This window comes from Meleagris gallopavo, chromosome 22, assembly GCF_905368555.1.
Source record: "Meleagris gallopavo chromosome 22, MGAL_WU_HG_1.1, whole genome shotgun sequence".
Classification (NCBI taxonomy): Eukaryota; Metazoa; Chordata; class Aves; order Galliformes; family Phasianidae; genus Meleagris; species Meleagris gallopavo.
The window spans coordinates 1,478,099-1,494,624 of NC_139425.1; the positions used below are offsets into that span (position 1 = coordinate 1,478,099).

Below are 16,526 nucleotides of genomic sequence, written 5' to 3' on the forward strand. Positions count from 1 at the left end.
CGGAAAGGAAAAACAACAGACAAGTGTGCACGAACGTGTACATGTTTGACTTGAGTCAAACTTTTGCCTGAGTCCAAAAACCCTGGCAGAAAAAGAAAGCCACTGCACAGAGCTGCACAAGATAATTAAAACCATTTGTGAAAACAAAGAGATAGTCTATTTTTATTTCAGCTGTTTTCTTGTCAATTTCAGGGAGAAACAATCATTCATATATGCAAACCACTAAGCTAAAACTGGTTCCTTTCTGTAATCTCAGAAAAAGCAACTCTTAAAGCAGCTGGGTCCTAAATACCATAGCTGGAAAACAAGATGTACCACAGCTTGCCAAGCCCAGTAACCCGCAGTAGAGAGCACCAAAGTGCTCCCAGCAAGGCTGAGGAGGTGGTGATAAAATGGTATCTTTCTAACTAACAAAAATTGAAAAAAAAAAGACCATTATGCTATTGCTTGGGTTACTGTTATTGACTGGACATTAACTCCTGCATTTTACAGCTTTTAGCAATTCACATTGGCTTTCTGAACTCTTTCAAATAAGATTTTTGTGATAATACATCACCAACACAATACTACATCGACTCAAAACTAAATCTCTTCTTAACACTTCCATGATGAGGTTTCAGGATAATTTTTCAGTATTAGTGCACAACCAGAGCAAAATTACAGTTTCTAGATGGAAAGCAAGCAGCCACCCGGGTACTCACACAGCAAAACACATTGCTTGCTGTTCACTCATGGGGTCTGGCATTCGACCCAGTCCTTTTCAGCCTTAGAGTACTCAAGTGTTATTGTAGGCTGGTTACAGGTGTGCAAAGTAACATTTGAAGAAGGGTTTGTGGTCTTTTAACCATTCCATGACTGGCAAAGCCATTCTCAGTAAGCTACTCTCTACATCAAGATTTTTAAGTTATTGTTTGTTGACTTCAGTTTACAGAGAAACAAAGTTTCTAAGCATATGACCACAGCACATTTTTATTTAGCTTATCAAAGATGAGTAATAAAATTTAGCCCCAAATCTGTTTCCACAGCAGCTGGTCTACCATGACTGTATGCCGTTTTGTTGCATCGTAGGCTTTTCAGCGTGGTTTAAAGGAAGTTCTGCTTCCAACATAAAAATTAAACTCATAGCTGAAGCCCACCGACTGACAGTGTCAGAGCTGCTGTACTGAAGAGCTGAAGGATCCGGAGCTGGAGGTCACCAACTGCACGCAGAGAACCAGGCTGTCAGAACAAGCAGTGTTTTTCCTTCACAGGAAGGCTCCTCCAAATCACTCTGTTCATCTCAACTTCCCCAATTTTCTGTAGGCTGTTATTACAAATATGATGAAAAGGCGTCAATCAACTCCTAACAATCAGAACTCTCATGTCTTGTAGAAATTATAGAAATTTTCCCTTTTAATTCTTCCACTTCCATGCACTGTGAACCATCTCATATATGGAGATCTGTGGAAATACAGCTCTCAAAATAAACCAGTGCTGTAACTTCACGGACATCCTTCCTCAGAGTGGAAGATGGTTACAAAGTGAATCCGAATATCATCTATAGATGTGCATCAACAGAACGGACACAGCATTTTCTTATTTCTTAATTTAAAAGAAAATAGCATTATATTTCCAGTTTCTAACCCAAAGATGTCTAGAAAGTATAAACACCACTTTCCAGTAGCAACTCTGGAAGACAGTTTTCTCTGGGAAAAAGCAGTCAGTATGCCCAGACAGTTGCAGTCACTTAAACCCTGCAGCAAACTGACCAGCCCTATGGCTTTTGGCAGGAATTGAGTTAATTTTCTCTACAGCAACTGCTACAGCGCTATGTTTTGGATTTGTGACCTGCAGGTGGTAACACAAAGATGTTTTAGTTATTCTGAGCAGTGCTGCACAAAGCCAGGGACATGGCAGCTTCTCACACTGCCCTGCCAGAGAGGAGCTGGGCAGGCACAAGAAGCAGAAATACCAGGGCTGGCTTTGGCCTGCCACTGTTTCATAACCGCTTTGTTCTACAACATACAGCCTTGCTTATAGCTTTCCTAAGACTATAACCTGACTAGAAATACACACAACTGTTTGATAACTCTACAGTTACATTTCTTGACACTACTTTAAATAAACTTCATCGCAAATGACAACTTTGAGCATCAAAGAAAGCACTGAAGAAGTTCCAGATAATTACAAAACACCACGTTTCCAAAAGCATCATTAGCTGCCCTATACAATCTCATTCTGCCCTGCAATTAGCTTTAAGCTGCAGTTGGCTCAGAGGCTCAGCACTTCCTCCTACAAAACAAATCCCAGCCTTGAGCAACTCAGCCAAGCGCTAATGTCAGTGTCAGCACGAAGTTATTTTGGACCTTACCTTCAACATACTAAAAACAGTTTTTCTGAAGAACTTTTCTCAGTCTTCTCCTGCCTTTTGCTAGGAAAGAATTCATCCGGAGGCCTCCGTTCATCACTGCTTTATTTACACAACACAGTGGCAAGAAGACATGGACACACAAACCTACAGGCCATAAGCTACTTACCCATGGCATTTAATTAATTATTAATTATGGCAATTAAATCTTAATGTGATCACCCAGAGCAAAAATATTAAGGCAAAACTAAGTTATTTTTCCCCCTTTAAGCAATTTTTTTCCTTTAAGTCTATTAACTGATGATTGCCAGAAAGAGATGCATCACATCACCTCTCTCTTACATGTCTTCTCATGATTTTAACTATTTTACTGGAAAGAAGTTACTACTAACAGCCAGGAAATACACAATTCAGCACTTCAATGTTTAAAATAAACACATTCAAGGATAAAGTGTTATTTCACATAAACCATATGAACAGAGTTAAAAAATACTTTTAAGAATGTACAATAGGAAACAAAATTTTGCCAATTACATGCCCAGAAAATTATGGACAGGAAGACAACACATACAGAACAGTCAGTGCCTTTAAAGCAGTGGTACAAAGCCTTGCACAAACACTTCCCAGGGGCTGCAAAGACAAGCTGACTTGGTTTTAGGCCCAGACATTTCTGAACATAGTCTGAAAAACCATCAAGCAGCATCTACATCGCATCTCTCAGAACCTTCCTACATACACTTTTATTTTCTAATATTGTGGTTTCTTTAAAAGAAAACACTTTCTAAAAATGATCTGAAAACAATGTAAATAAAAATATGCTACTGAAAGAGGCTAACTTAGAACATACTTCTCTGAATCACTTTGATTTCCACCCAAATGCTTTTATAGTACCACAGAACGATTTGGGCTGGAGAGGAACTCTGGAGGTCGTCCACTCCAACGCCCTCCCACACAGGGCCAGCTTCAAAGCCAGGCCAGGCTGCTCAGCCTTATAGAAATGTTACTAAATCAGTCCGCTAACCTAGCAGTGAGACAGAAGCTGTAATTGTGCAATCTCAAGAGAAATCCAAGTTTCCAGATGCCACAACAGCAAAGTGAGTTGCTCAGTGGTTTTATACAAGTGTATCTTATTTAGCTATGGCAGAAATGGGGATGAATGCCTTACATTCCCAATGTTTCAGCCTTTCACATATCCCTTCATACTGTTACTAAAATATATGAGGAGAAAGAGGAGGCTCACGTAGAACTAAAACATCAAGTTGCTTAAGGACACGTTCCTCAGAATGTGTTATATTTACTCTATATTTAAGGTCATTTTTCCAATATAAATTTGTACATTCATTTCATCTGGATCTCAACTGAAAGATTGAGAACAGCTTCCAAGCTAACCCTTTCTGAAGTACAGCTTTCCAAAAATAATTCTGGGTTTAGCAAAGGTCATAGCTAGTCCCTCAGCACCTTAGGCTCTGAGTTTCCCTGTATCTTTTATCAATACAAACTCATGCAGCATTTTCCCTTTCAGGCTATCTATAGGGGGTTATTTTCAGTCTGTTGCTTTTCTTAAGGACTTCTACCGCATGATCATCAGGAATGTGGCTTGTCTTTCACATCGCTGTTGCCAGTGCAGAATCACACCACCTACCACCTCTGTGCTCACATCCATTGCTTGGTCTCTATAAACATTCAGCAAACATCAGTGGATGTCAATGGGTGCCATTTTTTTTCCTGCATAGAGGAATTCAGAGACACATCTTTGCTTCATCTGCATTTCCACATCAGACTGCCCCTCTGCTGCCATCTGCCGCACCACAACACAACAGAACAGAAAACCAGAGGGAAGGTTCAACCTCAGCTGCCATACCACCATCATCATGGAGCACAAGAACGTGGAGCTGCTGGAGCACATCCAGAGGAGGGCCACGATAGTTATCAGAGAGCTGGAGCAGCTCCTCTACAAGGACAGGCTGAAAGAACGGGGCTCTGCAGCCTGGAGAAGAGAAGGCTCCGAGGAGACCTTACAGCAACCTTCCCATACCTGAAGGGGGCATATAGAAAAGCTGGGAGGGACTTTTCATAAGGGTATACAGCAACAGGACATGGAAAAACAGTGTAAAACTAGAAGAGGGCAGATTTAGATTAGACATTAGGAAGAAATTCTTTACTGCGAGGGTGGTGAGACACTGGAACAGGTGGTCCAGCGAGGTTGTGGATGCCCCCTCCCTGCAAGCACTGAAGGCCAGGCTGGATGGGGCTGTGAGCAACCTGGGCTGGAGGGAGGTGTCCCTGCCTATAGCAGGGGGCTGGAACGAGGTGATATTAAGGATCCCTTCCAATCCAAACCATTCTACGATAATCATATAATAGGATGCATTACTTTTGGAGCAGCCCTCACAGAAGCAGAGTGACTCCCATGTTCCCCAAAGGTTCCTGGAGACTGAAAAAAAAGCAAACATAACTTGTCTTCAAAAAGAGCGAGGAGAAACCAGAACATCACAGGCTGGTCTGCCTCATCGTGGTCCCTGGGAAGGTCAGGGAAGAAATGCTCACAGGAGCCACTTCCAAACAGATTAAGGATGAGGAAGGAACAGGGAAATCATGTTGGAGCAGCCTAGCAGGTGTCTCTAACAGGATGACTGGCTTTCTGGGTAAGGGCAGCAGTGAATGCTGATTACCGTGCCTTTAGAAAAGTTTTTGACAGTGCCACCAGTAACAACCTCACAGATAGACTGACAGTGTGAGCAGGTTCAGATGACTGTGGGGTGGGCTTAAAACTGGCAGCACTGTGACACCCAAAAAACTGCAATCCGTGGTATTGAGTCCAGCCGGAGGTCAGTCCTGACTGACACCATTCAACTTAATTCATTTTCTGGACAACGGGACCAAGCACACTCAGCAAAATGCGGATGGTAAAAAGTCAGGAAGTGGCTAACACACCAGGTGTATTACTGCCACTCAGAGGGACCTAGAGAGAACCTAGGCTAGAGAAATCAGTAGATAGAAGCTTCAAGAAATTTAACAATAGGAGACACAAAATTCTGCACCTAGGGAAGAATAAACCCATGCACAAATAAAGACTGGGAGCCAGCTGGCTGGAATGCAGCACTGCAGAAAACACTGGTGTCACTGAACATGAAATAGCAGGGTTGTCTTGCAGCAAAGAGCACCCAGTACGCTGGGCAGTATTAAGAGCACCACTAGCATGAGGGGGGTGGCCTTTCCCCTGCAGTCAGCACTGGTGAGACCACATCAGTAGTGAGCCTGCTGCCAGGCTCCCCAAATCAAGAGACACACAGATGGACTGCAGTGAGCCCAGCTAAGGGCTTCTCCACAGAGGTGGAGAAGGTCTGGGAGCCTATGAAGAGAAGGGCAGCTGAGAGCAGGCTTTGTTAAAACTAGTAATGGAATGGTATCAGTGAGCAGGGGGTGGTGAGGGCAAAGATGAATGCAGACTCTTGCCAGTGGTGTTCAGTAACAGGACAACAATGGGAACAAATTAAAATACAGGAAATTCCAACTAAACACAGGGGAGAGTAATTTATTTATTAACTGTGATGTGGTTAAGTCTTCATCCTCAGAGAAGCTTCAACCCTGACTGAACACAACAGTCAGCAGTCTGTTCCATGTCACTCTAAGCAGATGGTTTTGGACTAAATGATCTCCACGAGTCTCTTAAATTCTCAACTGTTTTCTGCGATTCTTCAAATTCCCTAAAATAAACTCAATAATTCCTTCTGCACCTGTCCTGTTCTTCCTGCTTGTTCTTTGTAGGTGTCTATCTGGTAACTGACTCCTCCCCTACAGAGATATTTATCGAGGTTCCCCCCTGGCCCCCCCCTTCAATTGAGGTTCACTTTCAGTGACCAGCTTAAGTTTTATCAGTCTGAATAGAAAGGCACCATCTGCATAAACGAGTAGGCAGATTCCTGTGATTTGGTAATCTTGACTGTCACTGGGCCCAAGGGAACAGCACTACCCTGTGTCAGGGTAGGGGCAGCTGGGGGTCAGGGAAAGGCCGAGCCCAGAGGTTGGTGGGCATGGCACAGGCTGCCAGGGCAGCGGGCACGGCCTGCGCTGGAGCTCAGGAAGCGCTGGGACACCAACCTCAGCCGTAGGGTTTGGGTTGGGGCGTTGCTGTCTGGGGCCGGGTTGGGCTTGGTGACCCTTGGAGGTCCCTTCCAACTCGGGATATTCTATGGCTCTGAGATCTACTTTAGTTTCTCCAGCTTTTCACAAGGCCTGTATTCAAATGCAGTGGGTAAGCCTACATGAGGTGCTTATTCTCGCTTTCAGAAACCACTTTCATTTACCTTTTTGTTGCTCAACATGAAAAAGAACAAAACAAAGCAGCTCAAGTCAGCCTTCCACAAAATGCCCAAGAACATACCAAAGAGTTCACTAGGTTCAATTAACAACAATCACGTACCGTGAGACTGAAAAACATGCAAAAATCAAAGCCAAGTTCCATTGTCCCCACAGAAAGAATGCAGCTGTACACTTCACATGCACACTGTGTTCCTGGGTTATTTTAATTTTCTTTTGCACTGATAAGAAACCTCATAAAACCCTCACTTATGGCTGTCTTGGAACCTGTGGCATTCCTCCATTACTTACGTTTCATCAGAGATGGGGAAGTGATTTGGTATCACGGCTGATTCTCTGTTTACTCAAAGAGGTATTTTACTTTGGTGGCAGGCACCCAACTGATTGCACCTTCCAGAATTTCCTTCATTTTTAATTCACACTGTGATAACTTTCCTGAGCCAATCTGGACTGTTAATCCATATCTTGCTCTGCATCTCTTTCAAGAATCTACAGTGCCTGTGTTCCAAACTCTCCAGCAATTTCAATCAAATTAATTACCCTAAGTAGCATAAAAAAAATTCCCAGGTGTGACTAATTTGGGTTGCAAATTCACTCACAGGGCATTGATCTTCTAACGGTTTCTAAAAGTTCATTTTAGGTATCCATATAAATTAATCCAAATCTTTGAGGGAAAAAATGGTAATGCAGTTTCATTTCTGACAGCAAAAACATCAAAACTATGCTGCCAAAAGTCCCACTGTTGTATACAGGTAATATATTGAGGGAGGTATAATACAGCTGCATACTGTGCTGACCAATTCACATCAAAGTGCCTCATGGTTACAATGCAACTTTCACTCATTTCACAGTTTCCAGTGCGTAATTTAGCAACCTCATCTCGTTATTACAGAAGTACTGAACCCAAATCAGCACTGCAGTTTAGATTACAGCTATTACTCAGGATGAAATGATTAACTTCAGAAACACTGCTGAATGCAGCGTTGGATGCAGACATGCAGTGGCAGTTATTAGTTGGTGTGTTGGAGCAGCTCTGCTCTAACAGAGCTCTAAGCATTTTGACAGGTTATTCTGTGATTTGGCATCAGAAGAAAACTTTTTTTTTGTACTACAACTATTTAGGAATGTATTTGAAATATAAATATTAATCCAAATATTATAAAAGATCTCTTTATAACAAACTCTTACAGTAAAACAAAATCCAGGACTACCATCTTTTGTTTCACAACTTACCTTGCAGCTTTTAAACCAGCTGCTTTAGAAGCAGTTATATATTTGGTTATTTACCACCTACAGAGGATTCTGTAACCTCCAGCTGTTCACTTTTCTTGTTTACAGCTCAGTGCTTGCTTCCATGTATTTCCCTGCTCCACTCTCAGCATCATACCATTACCATTGGTTCACACACTTCCTTATTCAAACAAACCTACATGAAGGTTTTCACTCCTGGAGAGTGATTAAAAAAAAAAAAACAAAACAAAATATGACCATTAAATTACACTTTTACCTGTAATCATTACTAAGTATGACAACTTATAATAGTTTTAAAAAGTAGTTTTTTTTTTTTTTTTTAAAGCTGTTGTATACTCCTGTCTGTAAACCCAGAATCCAAACTACATCCTGCTGCTTGAAGGCTCAAACACAGCAGGCTGTCTTCTTAAAAGCATAAAGCAGATTGCAAACATTCCTGTTTAGATTAATGTAGGTATGTTCTGCACAAACCTGTACAGCACACTTCACAACGGGTTTTAGGGTTTCTCTGTACAATTCCGTGGATTCTAATGAAGAGCACCACATATGAAGGTATCTCTCTGGGGATACAGTAGCAAAGAGAGGCCCAGATATGCCTCAGCTTATTTGCTCTCAATAACTTGGTAACAAGGGCCATGGAGGCTTCAGGAGAAACCCATGGCAAACAGTATTGCCTGTTATCAACTTCCTTGCTGAACAGGTCATCACTGTAGGTATCTGAGCAATGCACTGAATCAAAACCGTCTGCACAGATCTGCATTTCTACCTGGCAAGGATCATCAAAGAAATGATGAATCACTCTCTACCACTACCGACATAATGGCAAATCTGAAATTTGCTGATTATTTGAAATCTCTTGAATAAGAGAGTTCTGTCACTTGCTGCCTTTAAGTGCTCCAGCAAATGAGCTGAAGCAGGATGCAGCACCTCCTGAGAAACTGAGCTGTAACAACCAGTGTCCTTCTGCAGCCACTTAACTGGCTGCCACAGTGCACACACACATGCACTGCAAAAGCTGCATCTTTCAATATTCTGAAGCATTATGATCAACTAAAGAAACTAGAACTTGAAATCTACTATTTGCAACAAGATAAAATAATATTTCTACAGGCTTAATCCAGTGTCACATAGAAACAAAGGTTGTGACTTTCCAGTCTAAAGCACGAAGCACACAAATCAGGAGATGGAAAGGAGATGAAAATTTCTGTACAAATTTAGAAAAGATTTAAGCAAACGCTGAGGGAGCTGAAATTCTTTTTTTAAAAACTGATGCAAGTGAAACCTTGAGTTCTGGAAGAATCCTGTTGTTATTTAACTACAACAGACACCTGCCACCTGTTTCGTGGGAAGCTTTGCCATTGACCAGATGACATGAAAGAACCAACACAACCATCCCAAGGCCACGTCTAAATGTAACTGTTTGCTACATCCCAGCTCCTGCCTCCCTGAAAAATAAAACAAACTCTAAGACGGCAGCTTAGAACTGTACCATTACTCCAGTACTGCCAGCACTCCCATCTCAATTGTCTTTTTTGTGGGGCTGCTCTGAAACCATCAAGAAATAAAGCAGATTACTCTTTCGAAATCCTGGGTTACACAGAAGACTGCAGAAATTGGAATATTTAAGAAATCAATTCAGTAATAAATAAAATAGCTGAATGTTTCAGTCTTCACAGCCTAGATTTTTCACATGAAGAACTGACAATTATATTTATATATTTATTAATTATATTTAAACAACAGCACAAGACCAATGCTAACAACAAACACTAATGGTATCTTTCAATTTTAAGGGAATCAATCACCACGCTATAGGGACACAACATAAATAGCTGTGAAGAAGCTTAGAAATGCCTCCTAAAACTACAATTTCTCCATGACTTAGAGGAACTGCAGTGTCAGAGTGATGAGGACGCAGCTCCCAGTTATCATGTGAGCAGAGAGTGGCTCCTTCCCCTGCACTCCCCTCTTCTGTCCCATTCTTGTGCCAATCCTATTGCTAGGCCAACACTTACCTGCCTCAATTCAGTGAATCCTACTGAGAAATAAAGAAAAGAAAGAAAAAAGCCTAGGATCCCTGACAACAACAAAATACTTTGCTGGTGGTTTGTTTCCATTTTTATGTGTTGTTTTTAAGATATTCCACAGCAAGATATTCTACATGTGAAGTACACTTCAGCATGAACACACTTCATATGCTACGCCCCTCACAGCTCACCTTTCCATGCATCAGAGGCAAAACAAAACGCTGCTCGCCCTGGAGCAGAAGTGCAGGTCCCAGTTGGGTTACAATGCCACATAGTCACCTTTTTACCCAACAAAGCATTCTTCCAGATTCAAACCCAAGTCATCTGAGGAGGTGTGACTTCAGTTTTAAGACACTTTGTATTTGGTTCATCTTGCACAATGATCTTACTGCTTTTACTTACAAGGCATGAACTAGCAAAAATATAAAATACCAAGGACAGAATTTGCTGCTTTAAAAATATGAAGTGAAATCCCCAAAAGGAAATAAATTCCTACTGTGGACAATTGGATCTGTATCCCAATAGATCCCATCCCTACCTTTAGTGCCTGCAGTCTCCCTGCACTGTGAGTTTCCTTCTGTGGGTACCTTCCACACTCAGCCTCACAGTTATTAGAGACAGCAGTCTCTAATAACACCAGCAAGAGAGTCATGTTTTTATTCAGGCGTTCATATCCCAGACAGATAGGAAGATGAGATTTTCCTCACACATTTTCCTTTGCATTAATAACTCCCGAATTGTCACTAATGCCATAGAAGCCTTGTAGTTCTGAGGGACTCCTGGAGGGGGAAGGAAAATGCACCAACACGCTACACACATCCCACAGGACTCTATTTCAAACCTTTAAACTTTGGAGAATGCCCAAATAAACCACCAGCAACATCAACAGGTCCCCACAGAGCCAGTGCAGATGTCCAATCCAGATGTCAGAACAGGGGTTAAATAAATACTCTGATTCTACAGGTGCACAGAGAGGAACAAAGAGAAAACCTCCGTCTTGTGATAGCTTATTCATTGACGTGAACCAGATCTGGTCCAGGCAAATGTTTAACAAGTGCAGCACTTCTATGGAAATTGCTTGCTGTTATACAGTGCATGCTGCACTTGCAAAAGACAAATATTTGCACTTATTTCACACAGATAAGTATACTATTATTTCACAGTATTCCACAGGCAACCTTTACATCTTTATACAAACCTGGGAGGTTATTGTGTGAACACTTAAGTAGCATTCAAAACTGATATTTTAATGCCTTTCTGGTAAACTCAATTTAACAAGCAGAAAGTCAAGTATGCCAATTGCTCACAGAAGTAATGCCCAGTGATTATAAGACTTCCTCTACAACCTTAGGTGATGAACACTTTAAGATGGAGTTAGAAACGTCACACATCACCATTAATCTCTAATTAAGACAATGTGAAAAACTGAAAACACGTGCCAGCAACTTAGGTCAGACAGCTACAGAAACTTTTTTTCAGTGCTGGATGAGGTAGTCCAGTTTTTTTCCCTAAACCTCTGGCATTTCCCTCATCATTCCTGTTCCCTTCCAATAGCTGGAACAAGAAGTGCCTTTGAAGACAACATCACGCCTGACAGCACACATGCTTCACCAACCATGCACATTTAGAAAAGAAATGGCCTTGCTGTCCTTAGACAACAAACAAGTGAGTGCCACACTAACTTATCTTCAATTTTCTTTTTTCTTTTCCCCACTCCTTCACACAGCAAAGTTACCTTACCCTCCTTATCCAGGAGCTGTCACCTGAACAGCCAGGGAAAGAAGTTCAACCTCAGGTAAAACCAGTGAAAATAAGCATGTCACCACTTTCATGTAAGCTTTTCATTTAAATATGTTATTGCCTTATGAACATTTTTTAATATATTAATCATTAATTTTTAATCCGGACTCTGAAATGATACAGTCACAGCAGCAGAAAATACACAGCTACGTGCACACCTGTGACAGCAAGCCATAGAATCATGGAATGGCCTGGGTTGAAAAGGACCACAATAATCATCTGGTTTCAACCCCCTGCTGTGTGCAGGGTCACCAACCACCAGGCTGCCCAGAGAAAGAGAAGAAAAGAGTCCTACAGAGGTCCATAGGAAGTGAACTCCATCCGTGACACAATGGGCAACTACTTCAGGCCCTGACAAGTAAGAAAACGTGAAAATGGAGGAATCCTTACAAAGAATTCACTCCATCTAGCTGTGCTGCAAATAAATCAAGAGAAGAATAACTCATGGCACTGGCAGAGCAAAAATTACACCATCAGAAAAGTACAAATGTCACACTTGGAGCAATAGATCTCAATCCAACTAAATAGGTATGAGACCAGCAGTGGAGAAATCACCACTTGGACATCTGACTGCTCTAACTGTCAAGCAAGAGTAATGAACATTAATATATAATTAAAAGATAGCAAGCGTTCGGGGATAGGAGCAGGTACCAGGGATGGATGCTGACCAAAAGCATGTTAAAAATTAACAATCCACTGTTTGTCTCTTCAGCTCTGCTCAGTCTTCCTTCACATTTTCCACTGTAGTGGAAGGAGCAAAGCCGTAGAAGGCAGCAAATGCTTCACGTCCCTCTGAGGTAATCCTGCAGAGTGCACGAGGGGCCTCACGGACAGGAGGTCCATCACAGCCACGTCAAACTTCAGAAATCAAACAGCCTGTCTTATTTAAGTAAATGAACATGCTCCCTGTTATAAACTTACACTCTTGATGAATATTTCACTGCAAATCGCTTTCCATTTCATGATGTAATGAATAAATCAGAGTCGGAGTGTCAATTATGTCTTTATGCTGTCTTCCTCTACTCAAGGTCTCTTAAACCTGATCTGATTTTTCTTTCTCTTTGTATTAAAGTTCAAAGATTACCAACTATCCAGCTAATGCTGAGAGAAAAAATACACCCCCTGAAAAAAACCTGTATCTATAAATCAAAGTAAGCAGAGAGGATAAAGATTTTACAGAGGTCAATATCAACCACTTCCTCGAGAGTCCCAATAACCCGCCCAGCCTAATGCCTGAGATCTGTGCAGCCCCAGAAAAGATGTCACTTAACATTCTCTTTTCTCAATAAGAAACAGGGTTTCATGCAGCAATACTTCAATGACCCACCTGAAGGAAATGGGCCTCTTCTGCTCAGCGACAACACTACTTACATCTAAGCTCTGAACCTCAAAATCAGCGATCTAAGTGCATCCATGTAAGTACTGCTGCACACGACTGAAACAATAGACATCTTCCAGGAGCAGTTTAGAATAGCTCAGGCAGGTGGGCGGAAGGCAGGCATTATCAGTTCCTAAATGGGAGGACTGTCATAAAATGTTTTTTAAAAGGGAATAGCATACTAACATTCTGCCAGATCGTATCGTTGGGCTTGGCTTTTTTTAAAGGAAAAAAGATTTGAATAACCAGTGTAACAACATCTAGGATCGTGTTTCCTCCGAGGGGGGAAAAATCCCTGATGTTTATCAGGAAGTTTGTTCAGTGTCCCACTGTAGTAGAAGCAGAAATTCCAGGCGTAACTTAAAAGGCGGCCGTAAAAAACAGGGCCTTGGTTACTTAAAAACGCTCTCTCCCAGTCTGTCGCATTATTTTCATTTCTATAAAGTGTAATTTGCAATTCTGATGAAGAAAGAGATCAATCCCTCAGCTGCAGCAACTCTGCCCGATGAAGTAAAAGCTGAAAGCCAATCACTCCCAGAACGTTCAGGTCCTTATTGCTTTATTTCTCATACAAAAGGGATGAAGAAAACCTACCACTCCCTCCTCAAAACACAGGCACAGAATTAGCTCTGCTAACAGCCATACCACAGCCCAAGAATGCAAACCAGCTGACTGCCTAAAACCATTAAAAATACTCAATTTGTGAGACAGTAAAAAGTAACCATGTAGCCAAACAGTCCTCCCAAGCAAGACTGTAATCCCAGCTTGTCTGCTTCCTCTTCTGAGGTGAGCACTCACCTCAAAGCACACAAAAGTACAGTTGCTGAAATCAACCCAGGCAAGTGCTCTCCTCCTAGTCATGCGTGTATGTTCACTCTCCTTAGCTGTAAGGGCACAAAGGAGTTCCTCCAGTTACACACAGAGCAGAAATTATTACACTATTACATTATTACACTAAATGAACACAACTGGACAGCCAAACAGAAAGGCTTAACAACAAGCAGCATCAGTGACAGCACACCCAGAACCTTCAGCACTGCGCTCCACAAGGTTTCCCTCCTGCTTTGACCCCGGAGACATCTTTTCCCTTAATTTTAAGGAGAAATTGCATTGTTTGCTGCAACACAGAAAGCATTCTACCAGGATTTAGCACGTTTACTACTTTGTATCGCTCACATTTACAAAAGATATTTGTTTAGATGCTGCCACTGACTGATAATGATAATGCCATTAAATTACCAAACTCCTGCACATCCTACAAAATAGATCAAACATCTTTTCAGCTTCACTTAACACTGTTTTCAAACAGTCTTAATGCAAGTTTTTTTTAGAAACAATGACAAAGTCAGCTCTCCATGAGAAGCACCACGCTGCTCTAATACCTGCCTTCCTATCTGCTTATCAGCTCTGCAGTTAACTCTCAAGCTATTTTGAAACATACAACCAAAAGAAACAAAACAACTTTGTGTTTCAGGAAATGGCTCATCACAAAAAAAAAAAAAAAACACCTTTAACTTTACAACAGGAACAAAAACAGAGTGAAGAAAATGAGATGATGTCTGTTAACTAATAAATTCATGTGAATAATCTCTCAATCTCTCTTAAGACCCAAAATAACTGTTTAATCTGTAAGAAGCTTTCAAAGTTAGCACTCAGAAGTCTCAGTTATTTTCCACTGCAACATCACCTCTTACACATATGGCAACAGTTCTTTCTTAAATACATCCTTAAATACAAATTCTTAAATACAAGAAAATTCACTTCAGATTAGAATGCTGCATATTGCCCTGATGATGACTAAGGTGAAAACATTCAGAATAGTGATTAAAGCTGTCAGTCAAACCACCACTAAGAACTTACAGTAGACCAAGTTCGGATTCAAATGGCTGCAGCAAAGAATAATATAGCTGTAATTAAATTAGAACTGCTTTGGACTTTCACTGTAAGAAGAAAGAAAAGAATTGAAATTTGTTCTTCAAACAAGATGTTTTAAAGGCAATAAAGCCCTGGGAGCTAATGTCAGATTGCAGCTGACGTTTCATTCTTATTATCCACAACTTGTTTGGGTCAATTCAAGCAAGCAATAGCTGGACCTACTGCCAGCCAGCAGTTTCTCAATACTAACTGTCTTCTCAGGAATACCAGTTCACATTTTTCCTCCTTCTCTGCAAAAAGGATAAGTGAGCAGAGATTAAAAAAAAAAAAAAAAAAAAAAAAAAAAGAAATAAGAAAAAAGAAAAACAAACAAACAAAAAACCAACAAGGAACACTGAGAAAAAATTGTTTCTAAAAGAGAACTCGGCTTCTGAATTTTTTTATCCTACCAGAGCTATAAAGGTTAGCTTTTCTGCGGATGTTTTCTGAAGCTTCAAGGATAAAGAATGCCACGCAAATGACAACAGATGGTCCGACTGCTTGGTTTTCTCTCCCCACATCATACTTAGATACAAGCTTGTTTATCAATTTAACATCACAAATGACACCTATCACAACAACTGAACTCCTGGATGTCACAGCCGATCTAATAAAGGCGTTCACACCCTCAGACACCACCTTCCACTCGTACTTACTACTGCCACACAAGGTCACGGACCCCTATCAGGAAACAGGAGAGTTAACAGCCAAAACTCGTCCGTGTTTCCAAAATAAAGCGGCGGCACCAGCAAGAGGGCACGCACACCTCCAAGCACACTCGTGCTGGGAAACGCCGCTTCACGGCACAGCTGTACTCGCGCGAAACAAAGCGGCGAAGCCCGGCCGAGAGACGGGACGGGGCTGAACGCGACGGGAAGGGGCCGCCCGCGGAACGGCCACCGGAAAGCGGCACCCGGGCCGGGAGCGATCCGGGGCCCCGAAAGGCGGAGCGGCCGGTCCCGGCTGCAGGGAGCGCGGAAGGACGGCGGGGCCGCGCGGGAGGGGAAGCGCGCAGCGCCGGGGGACGCGGGCGGGAGCCGGGCGGCCACGCAGACGGGCCGGAGGTCCCGGGACCGCCGCCGCGGGGCGCGGAGCGACGCCAACGGCCGTGCCCGGCCCCGGCTCGGCCCGGCGTGGCGGGGCCGCTCGGCGAGGCTCGGCGGGGCCGGAGCCCCTCAGACGGCCGGGCCTACGCCCGCGGGGTCCCCGCGCCCCCCGCCTGTGCCGCCGCGCCCGCCCGGAGCCGAGAAGAACGGCGGAGCCGCCGCGCCGCCCCGCGGGGTCCGATCCCCGCCGATTCCCGAAACCTCCGCCCCCCCGCCGAGCCCGCTCCCCTCACCGGGCGCGGCGGCGTAGCAGCTCCTCCGTCCCTCGGCCAAGATGGCAGCCGGTCCGAGCCCAACCTGAGGCAGCGACTTTCCAAAGTCGGGCGCGATGTACGCACGCGCGGAGTCGCCGGAGCAGCCGCGGCCGAGCGGCGACTACAAGT

At 42.9% G+C, this 16,526-nt stretch overlaps 1 protein-coding gene across 50 annotated transcripts in view; it reads right to left on the reverse strand.

The window, feature by feature from the left end:
- ITCH (itchy E3 ubiquitin protein ligase) overlaps positions 1–16,526 on the reverse strand; it is a 98,388-nt gene extending 81,862 nt beyond the window's left edge. For 49 of the 50 annotated variants that reach the window (XM_085241567.1, XM_085241546.1, XM_085241551.1 and 46 more), the window contains exon 1: positions 16,377–16,503. The gene's annotated coding sequence lies outside the window, so the exon portion shown is untranslated. Of the gene's footprint in view, positions 1–16,376 lie in introns of all 50 variants that reach the window. The other variant, XM_085241594.1, reaches the window with a different exon arrangement.